We start from the raw sequence: 9,197 nt of genomic DNA, 5'->3' as shown, positions 1-9,197 counted from the left end.
AATCGCTGTCGCTGGAATCAGTATCTGAACTGCTGCTGCTGCTGCTGGAGCTTGGGCTGCCGCTGGCTGTTTCATCTTCGACGAGCAGCAGAGGTGCCGGCACGATCGGTAATGGGGAGACGCCACCGCAGATGTCAACTTCTTCCTCCTTTTCCTCTTCGGCCATCACCTCAGGGCCGTCTTGGTGGCGTTCTTGCAGCAGAGGTTGCGGCACGATCACCAAGGGGGAGACGCCGCCACAGATGTCAACTTCTTCGTCCTCCTCTTCGTTCATCGCCTCAGGGCCGTCTTGGTGGCGTTCTTGGGGCGACGGATTCGCCGACCTCCTCTCTCGAGCGAACTTGTCAACCTGCTCCTGTAACTCGACAGCAGCAGCGTCGTCCAACGCGTGGAGGTCCATCTCGATTTCGCCGGGGCGGGTGGCGCAGCTGTGCTTCTGCAAGAGCTGGACGATGTGATCGGGGATTTCCGCAACGAACAGCTCCAGGTCTTCCGCGAGCATCTCCCTCTCAGAGGCCGTCATCTTCTTCTTCGTTGGCGCCTTCTTGCGATTGATCACAGGAACGGGAGGAGACGCCTTCCTCTTCTTGGCCGGCGGCTCCTCGGCCAAGAACCCTGGACGACTCTCCTTGACGCGGGGAGCCAACGGGGACGAGGCGGGAATTAGCACGGCGGCCGCCTTGTGGAGGAGGCCACGGACGGCGACGAGCTCTGCTTGGAACCGCTGCCGAAGGATCTGCATCTCCCTCGCGCGCTTCTGGCCGGACATGATGTCGATCTTGGCGGCAAACGGCTGGCCTGTCACGGAGCCGTGCTTCCTGGTGAGCTCCCCGCCGTAGGGGTAGGCAATCTCCATGGGAAGGGAACAGGGGACGCCGGTCGCTTCGCTGGGTAAGGGCTGGTGATTGGTGAAGGAGACGATGGGGAAGATCGGAAGTGCGAGAAGAGAAGTCAGAGCGAGGCGAGGGCAAAGGCAGCAGGTTGGCTGCCTTCCCTTTTATTGATGAGCTCAGGCCGATTCCAAACCGTGGATGCATATGTGATGTGATTCGTGAGAAAATCGGATTTGCTTGCGTGCATTTGAAGCTTCGCGCCAAAGCTTAATTAAGCATGAATTGAGAGTTTGAGACCCTCGCCGGGCAACACTGCAACTCTTTCCTTTCCCGGCTCCTAATCCAACTCGAAGCAACCGTCTGGTTCTTCCACCTCCCTCGCCGCTGCACCGCACGCCCCAGCCACCGTGGTGTTCAGCCGGCGACGAAGGCCCACCTGAGCCGCGGCTGCCAATTTGCGCCGCCCCTGCTTACCTGCGCGCACCTCGACGGGCGGCGGCTCCACGGCTGACGGCGCGCTGTATTCCGCCACTCCGTCCTCTTCTGCTGTTGCCGTCTTCCTCTGACTCTGCTGCTTCTGTTAGTGGTGGTGCAGCTCCCGATCTTCGTACAGGCAGCCCCCGATCTTCTACTTCTTCGTCCAGACGACTCCGGCTCTGCTACTCGTGAAAGGTACCGGCGCCCCTGCCCTGAAATCCTTGTCATATGGCCAAATTGATGTGGAACTGATGTTAATTACAGCATCATGGCAGCATCATTGTATAGTGAATTTACTCTGTAATGAAATTATTCTCTATAGTGACTGTATATTGTCCCAGTGATGCATCCCCAAGTTTCAGAAATTTACCGATGCACTATCTATTGTCCCTGTTGAAATTCTGGCCTATCCGATACCATGGCACCATGCACAATTTTGTATCAAAACCCTTGTGAGCGCTTGCAGAAGACTAGTTCTGAATTTTGGGACATATTGCAGCGGAGGGCGTCGATATGGAACCTGAAAAATTGTAGCAGCACAACAAATTTGTGACAGGTGATGCATGTTAGTGCAAGTTCAGCGCTAGGTGGGTTCAGTACTTGTAAAGTGTTGCCAAATTTGGGCGCACTCACAGAGGCTGGGATAGCAGGGTTGTTTCGACACTGGATCTTCTTCCACTGGTGGGGGCACCTGACCATATATCATTTCGCAGCTCATGTCTTCAAAGTCTGAGATGTTGTTGGGTCAGTGAGCAAGATAATTATTAGCCAGGGCTGACTGAGTTTCAGTTGGAAAAGGCAGGAAACTCAGTCTAGAGAAAGCATGTACTATTTCAGAGAACAAATTCGTAGTTCATTTCATTCTGTTGGCCTGCATTAGCTAAGCATCAAGTGGACTTAACTGTTTTAGACAGTTTCAGTTAACTGTTTTATGTTTGCTGAAGAGGTTCACCTATAGTTTCAAAAATTATATATGCAATAATTTACAAGGAGCAAGTGATGTAGAGCAAAAATTCAGCAAATGATGTATAGTTTCAAAAATTCAGCGAAACTGAACCTACCCTATTGCTTCATGTAGCAAAGGCGGCAATGCAAGCAAGATCATGCTTGGTAACAATGGGAGAACAGGAAGATTCTTGAACACAAATTACTAGTCTGAACCATGCCAAATAAACTGTCTTCTCTTCTCTGGCCAGCCAACCACTAGCAATGATACTTAGCATATTTGAAATTTCCGCAATGTTGAATGGGAAGCTAATACCCAAATTGTGTGCATTTAATCCTTACACTGAGTACTCAATTTCAAATTCATGTTACTGAAATTTTCTCAACATGTTAAAATTGTCATGGTACTGAATGCTACAGAAATGCCAGGGAACACAAAAATGCTAGGGCACACAGCATTTAGAGTACTCTGAAATTCAGTTTTGAAAAAAATTGTTAGGTAGTGGCTACACTAATCTAGAGTAGTATCCTAATCTGATGGAGTACTCCATTTAAAACTCCTAATCTAGAGCAATATCCTAAAATCATTCCTGGAATTGCTGGAGTATAAATCATTAATCATTGATCATTGATGTCTGAGTATAAATCATGAAGAGTAATATCCATGTAACTATACCTGCAAGCTCCAAAACAAATTCAGCATTTCAATAACATTTCGCTACCTTCTGAACCCACATAGGCTGCAGGTAAAACAAGTTCCAGAACTTCTTCCCTGATCCATCACAAACAAAAGCAGATATGATAAGAAACTGGAGTGCCTAGAGGGCAGGGAGCAGAACTAAAATGTGAGTTGAGGAATCTGTCACTAGATGATGCAAAATTAATTACCGCTCTTGGTGTAGTTAATTAGCTGGACGGTGACCTCCTTCTGCTCCCTGATGGTCACCCTGGTCTTGTCAACAGTAGGAAAGGCAACAAAAGGATGCCTCATGACAAGTTTGCCAAGCACGGGGGCAGTATCTACACACAACATGACAAGTTTAGCAAGGTAGTTAACTATGCTGAAGGCATATTTCAAATGCAGTCTTCAGACTATTGCCATGTGGTGGTTGGCCTCCGACCCCTGAAGAAATCTGCAAGCACCAGCAAAATCAAACCCACATTACATCACCTAAGAGACTGACAAGAACACATGGGAAACTAAAGCAGAAGAAACATGGGAAAAACTAGCATAGCAAAAAATCACCCATGGCAAAGGAGAAGCGGCTGTTGCAACGCCGACCACGCATGCGATACAGGGCTTCCGGCGCAGCATGGCGGCGTGCGCGCCGATGCCAAAGGTGACCTCCTTCGCCGCATACTCGCGCGGCCACTGCTGCTGCTCGCTCCTGCCGCCGCCGCGGGCGAGCTGCTATCGCAGCACCGAGGAGGAGGAGGACCCGGAAACGGCCGCCGCCGCCATGGCGCCGAGGATGAGGGTTTGGAGAGAATCGAACTCAGAGAAGGCCGCCGCCGTCAGAAGAAAAATCAAGCCTTCTCCTCGCCTTGGATCACCATGAGGAAGGGGGAGGGGACAAGGAGAGGGAACCTGCGGGGGAGGCGTCGGGCGGAGGAGCTTCGGCTACGCGCGGGGGAGCCGAGCAGGGGAGCTCCAGTGCGGGAGAGGAGCGGGGGAGACGACAGGGAGTTAGGGGCTTGTCGGGAATTCGCTTGGGTTTTTTTTTCTGAAAAAAAGACCATGGGACAATCTTTATCGAACAAAGAGAGTATTTAGAAACGGAGAAAGTATATTTGAATTCTTTGCAACAATGTTGGACTTCGGACCGTCTTGCGGCAAGAGGGTTGCCGCACCAGCCGTGTTGCCCGGTATGCTTGCAAGAACCGGTATGTTTGGTTTGATGTGCTAGAGGTTAAAGGTTGGGAAAACTTCACACCAACGACTCAAGCTACAATAGTGGTTTGGTGGACGGTGGCAAGCGAGATGTTGCAGGAGGTAGCAAGGAGGGAGGTGAACGCCCTAATCATCCTAGTCTTGCATTCCATCTGGAAGGAGAGGAATCGTAGAGTGTTCGACAACGTGGCTATGACTAGGAACGGTCTGGCGTCGCTTATCTGGGATGAGTGGAGCGTGTGGCAGTTCGTGTTGCGGCACAAACTAGCTGGGCGTGGTACGGTTGGATTTAGGGAGTAGTAAACTTGCAATGTAACCGGTGGTATGTGGTGCCTGGGGAGTGGGGTCCTCATAGGTCTCGGGTGCGCCGTTGTAAAGTTTCAAGTTTTTCTCTCATAATAAATCGACGCGCAAGTCTCATGCGCATACCATTTTTTCTTCTTTGCAAAAATGAGCTTTCCTTTCTTGTAGATTGATGCGATTCTGTGATTCTGTTCGAGATAGAGCTTCATAGCTTGCTCAAAACATTTGGAGGTGAGTAGCCTTGGATCTGGCAGCAAGACGATTGTGGGAAGGCTCTTAGAAGCAAAAGCAAGAAGAGTGGCGCCACAGAAAAGACGTCTGCAATTGCTTGATTGATGGTCATAAGTCTTTTGGGTTGTCCTTATGGCATGGCCTGCCTTTCTGGATTTGGCAGTGTATGTGATCTTCAGCCGAGGTTCTCTCGTTGGGGGTTTCTTTGCGTTGTGGAAATATGGGGGTGGTGCTCATTGCATGTTGGGTATGGTTGTCAGATTGACCGTGTGCTTACTGGGTTGCATGCTCTATGAGTAGCCCGCATGTGGTTTGTTTGTATCAGTTTTCGTTCGGTTTTCTTTTAATTAAGTAGGCAAATATCTTCAGCTTTAATTAATCGGTGATGCAAATCTTTTGCCTCCGTTTTAAAAGAAACTTTTCTTTCTTGTCATGGATAACAACTCCATTTGTTCCTTTTAGATGGTCTTGAATCAAAAAAAGCATCAAAGTTAGGCCGTGTTTGATTACTTTCTGAGCAAGGCCTAGTTGGAACGAGGAAAAATGAGTCAGGCTGAGCATGGCTTGGCTAAGAAAAAACGAGGCAAAAAACGATGTTGTCAAGTAGTTTCGTTGCGTGCATACGGGTCTTGCCATCATGAAAGAAATTTTCACACGGTGTTTGATTGCATACATTCATGGTGATTAGGAGTTAACAACTACACTTAACAGGGAGATTACAATACATGTGCTTCGAACGCAAATGAAACAACTATGGCAGAGGGAACCGCGGGCACGTCCACTGGTCGGCACCAACACTACTGCCAATGCTGGTGTACCAGCAGCCGCCCGCCATCGCTATTAACGAGGCCAGGCACAAGGACGGCACAACGAAAATGGCGGCCGCCGCGAGAAGCAAGACAACTGATACATACATTTTGCATCATGTTTTTCTACTGTTATTTATGATGTTTTTATGCATAATAATGCCTTTTGGAGTAATTCTAATGCCATTTCTCTCATAATATGCAAGGTATACACAAAGAGGGAGAATTCCGGCAGCTGGAAATCTGGACCTGGAAAAGCTACGTCGGGCTACCTATTCTGCACAACTCCAAACAAGCTAAAACTTTATGGAGAATTTTTATGAAATATATGATGAATATTGGAGCAAATAAGTACCATAGGGGGCCCACCAGGTGCGCACAACCCACCAGGGCGCGCCTGGGCACAACCCACCTGGGCGCGCCAGGGAGCCCAGGCGCGCCCTGGTGGGTTGTGCTCACCCAGGCCCACCTCCAGTGCCCATCTTCTGGTATATAGGTCATTTTGACCTAGAAAAAATAAGGAGAGGACTTCCGGGACGGGGCGCCACGGTCTCGAGGTGGAACTTGGGCAGGAGCACTTTTGCCCTCCGGTGGCGCGATTCCGTCGGGGGAACTTCCCACACAGAGGGGGAAATCATCGTCATCATCATCACCAACAACTCTTCCATCTTGGGGAGGGCAATCTCCAGCAACATCTTCAACATCACCATCTCATCTCAAACCCTAGTTCATCTCTTGTGTTCAATCTTGTTACCGGAACTATAGATTGGTGCTTGTGGGTGACTGTCGGTGTCAAAACCGGTGGATCTCGGGTAGGGGGTCCCGAACTGTGCGTCTAGGCGGATGGTAACAGGAGACAAGGGACACGATGTTTTACCCAGGTTCGGGCCCTCTTGATGGAGGTAAAACCCTACGTCCTGCTTGATTAATATTGATGATGTGTGTTACAAGAGTGGATCTACCACGAGATCAAGGAGGCTAAACCCTAGAAGCTAGCCTATGGTATGATTGTTGTTCGCCCTATGGACTAAAGCCATCCGGTTTATATAGACACCGGAGAGGGCTAGGGTTACAGAGAGTCGGTTACAATGGTAGGAGATCTACGTATCCGTATCGCCAAGCTTGCCTGCCATGCCAAGGAAAGTCCCATCCGAACATGGGACGAAGTCTTCAATCTTGTATCTTCATAGTCTTGGAGTCTGGCCGATGATGATAGTTCGGCTATCCGGACACCCCCTAGTCCGGAACTCCCTCAGTAGCCCCTGAACCAGGCTTCAATGACGATGAGTCCGGCGCGCATGTTGTCTTTGGCATTGCAAGGCGGGTTCTTCCTCCGAATAATTTATAGAAGATTGTGAACACCAGGATAGTGTCCGGCTCTGCAAAAACAAATTCCACGTACCACCGTAGAGAGAATAATATTACACCAGTTCAATCTGCTGACGTGTTTTGTGGCGTGACGTCACACCACTACCAAGCTTTTACTCGAATTGTTTTTATTGTACCACCTCAGCCCGTTTAGCGAAGCGGTTTCCTTGGCACGTCTTGTCGAAGCAGAGATCGTGTTCCCCTTATTCCGGTATTCCCATCAATACGGACGTGGGTAACCCAACCGTGCCCGTTGCCACGCCCCCTCCATCGAAGGCGGGTTCCAAACGGTCACGGGGACGGCTCTTGGTATTCTTCCTCTTTATAATGAGACCAAGGCCCGTTCTTTTCCTTCAATCCTCTATCGAATCCGCCCCTCGCCCCGAGTTCCAACACCCAGGGCTCCAGATTCGGGTACCTTCGATCTTCGACAATGTCCGGCCCCGACCTACGAGGCCGGTGGATGCCCTCCTCCGTCACGGAAGAGGACGTGCTAAAGCTGAGAGACGCCAGGTACTTAACCTACGAGATTTTGCATAGGCTGCCTGCCCGAGGGCAAGTTATTCCGACTCTCGAGCTTGGTGAGAGCGTCGTGTTCGTGTCTCACCTCCGTCGGGGTTTAGGCTTCCCGACGGATCCCTTCGTGAGGGGGCTCATGTTTTACTATGGGCTGGAATTCCATGACTTGGCTCCGGAGTCCATCCTCCACATCTCATCATTCATTGTCGTCTGCGAAGCCTTCCTCCGCACTACCCCTCACTTCGGCTTATGGCTCAAAACCTTCAACGTGGAGCCAAAGATGATTGAGGGGCGTCAGGCAGAGTGCGGCGGGGCGGTTATAAACAAGAGGGCCGATGCTCCATGGCCCGAGGGCTCTTTTCAGGAGGAGCTCGGCCTGTGGCAGCAGGAGTGGTACTATATCACCGCTCCCAGGGGCAGCAGGCAGAGGACGCCGCCCGTCTTCTGCTCGGGCCCTCCACAACAGTTGACGTCATGGGTCAACAAGGGGCGTGACTGGGGGCCGTCCAAAGATGTACCCCTATTGCAGGACTGGATTTGAGGCCTCCAAGAAAGGGGGATCAATCTGGTCGTAGTGGTACAGGTTATGCTGATCCGGCGCCTACTGCCCTGCAAATGTCGCCCCCTCCACCTGTGGGAATTTAATCCAGAGGGGCCACGAGCTCTTCAACACTTCATGGGTTTGACACCCGCGGAGATGTACAAACTGTTCTTCGGATCGCAAGAGATGCGTCCGGACTTGACTGAGGATGCTGGCCTAAGCTGCAATCGCCCGGATACTCAAGTAAGTAGCCCTATGTCCGGACACATCGTCCATTTATTTATCGTGGGTTTGCCTTTTAACCAGCTATCCCTTAGACAGGAGTGGATAGCGCAAGCAAAACTGATACGGTGTTCGGCCCCCCTCCCTGAGTCCATGCAGGATCCCGTGTTAATCAAAATGTTGGAGGTTGCACCTTCGGAGGAGGCCGAAGGGGGGCATAGGGGAACTACCACCTCTACCAAAGAGGCTCTCAGTAAGGGAGGAATCGAGAGTCCCTCCTTCCAGGGGGAGAAGAGGACCGCTTCCGAAGACCCGGGGGCCAAGGCCTCAAAGCGGGGAAAGAAATCTGTACCGGAAGGTCCTGTGCCGGGAAGAGCCCCAGCCGTACTGTCTCCTCCGAGGAATCAGCCCTCCAGCGAGCCGTAAGTAAATAAGGGGGAATTTTGTAATAGGGAACGCCCCTATATTATTTCCAAAGGTAACCGAAGTTTTCACCTTGTAGTTCGGATCTCAGCCCATCTCAGCAGAGCTCAACTTCGGGGGACCTTCGTTCGGAGATGATGGAGAGCGAGACGCCTCCATCTGCCGCCCCGTCTGGCGGGGCGGACAACCCTGAGGTGTCGTCACGGAGGGTCTCCCCGAGTCCGGCGGGGCCGGAGAGTCCGGCACCCGTTGGGGCACGGCCGGTGGAGCTGCAGGATTTGCTCAAGAGGGCGTCTATCTCAAAAGATCACCGCACATTAATGAGTATGGTGATTGAGAGGATCTCGTCCGCCAAAAGCGGGTTGTGTGAGGCCGTCGGAAGTTTGCTGACGGGGTTTGAGGTACGCAAAAAATGACATACCTTTTGACAATTTTGCACATGAAGTGCGCCCTGTATAGATAGTAGCCCCTGAGACTTGGTATGCTGTCGAAAGCGACAGCGTGCCGAGGATCATAATCTCAGTTATAGATTGTCGCCTTTCCTATGCAGGTGGCGGAACGTTCAGTGGCCAGCCGGACTGATGGAGTTGCCGAGCTTAAGAGGCAACTTGACGTTGCGGATGCGGACATCTCGCTGG

The 9,197-nt window shown here is 51.1% G+C and overlaps 1 long non-coding RNA gene across 1 annotated transcript; it reads right to left on the bottom strand.

Annotated features, from left to right (window-relative positions):
• Window positions 1–1,091: 1,091 nt before the first annotated feature.
• LOC119305511 lies at window positions 1,092–3,938 on the bottom strand. Its single transcript, XR_005148690.1, has 6 exons — window positions 3,502–3,938; window positions 3,144–3,388; window positions 2,932–3,027; window positions 1,944–2,039; window positions 1,681–1,830; window positions 1,092–1,522 (listed from the first exon to the last, which is right to left on the bottom strand). It is a non-coding gene; the product is annotated as an uncharacterized LOC119305511 (long non-coding RNA).
• Window positions 3,939–9,197: the final 5,259 nt, after the last annotated feature.

The sequence above is a fragment of the Triticum dicoccoides genome, chromosome 5B (assembly GCF_002162155.2).
Source record: "Triticum dicoccoides isolate Atlit2015 ecotype Zavitan chromosome 5B, WEW_v2.0, whole genome shotgun sequence".
Taxonomy (NCBI): Eukaryota; Viridiplantae; Streptophyta; class Magnoliopsida; order Poales; family Poaceae; genus Triticum; species Triticum dicoccoides.
The sequence above is the reverse complement of the archived record's forward strand: the minus strand, read 5'-3'. Positions and strand labels throughout refer to the sequence as shown.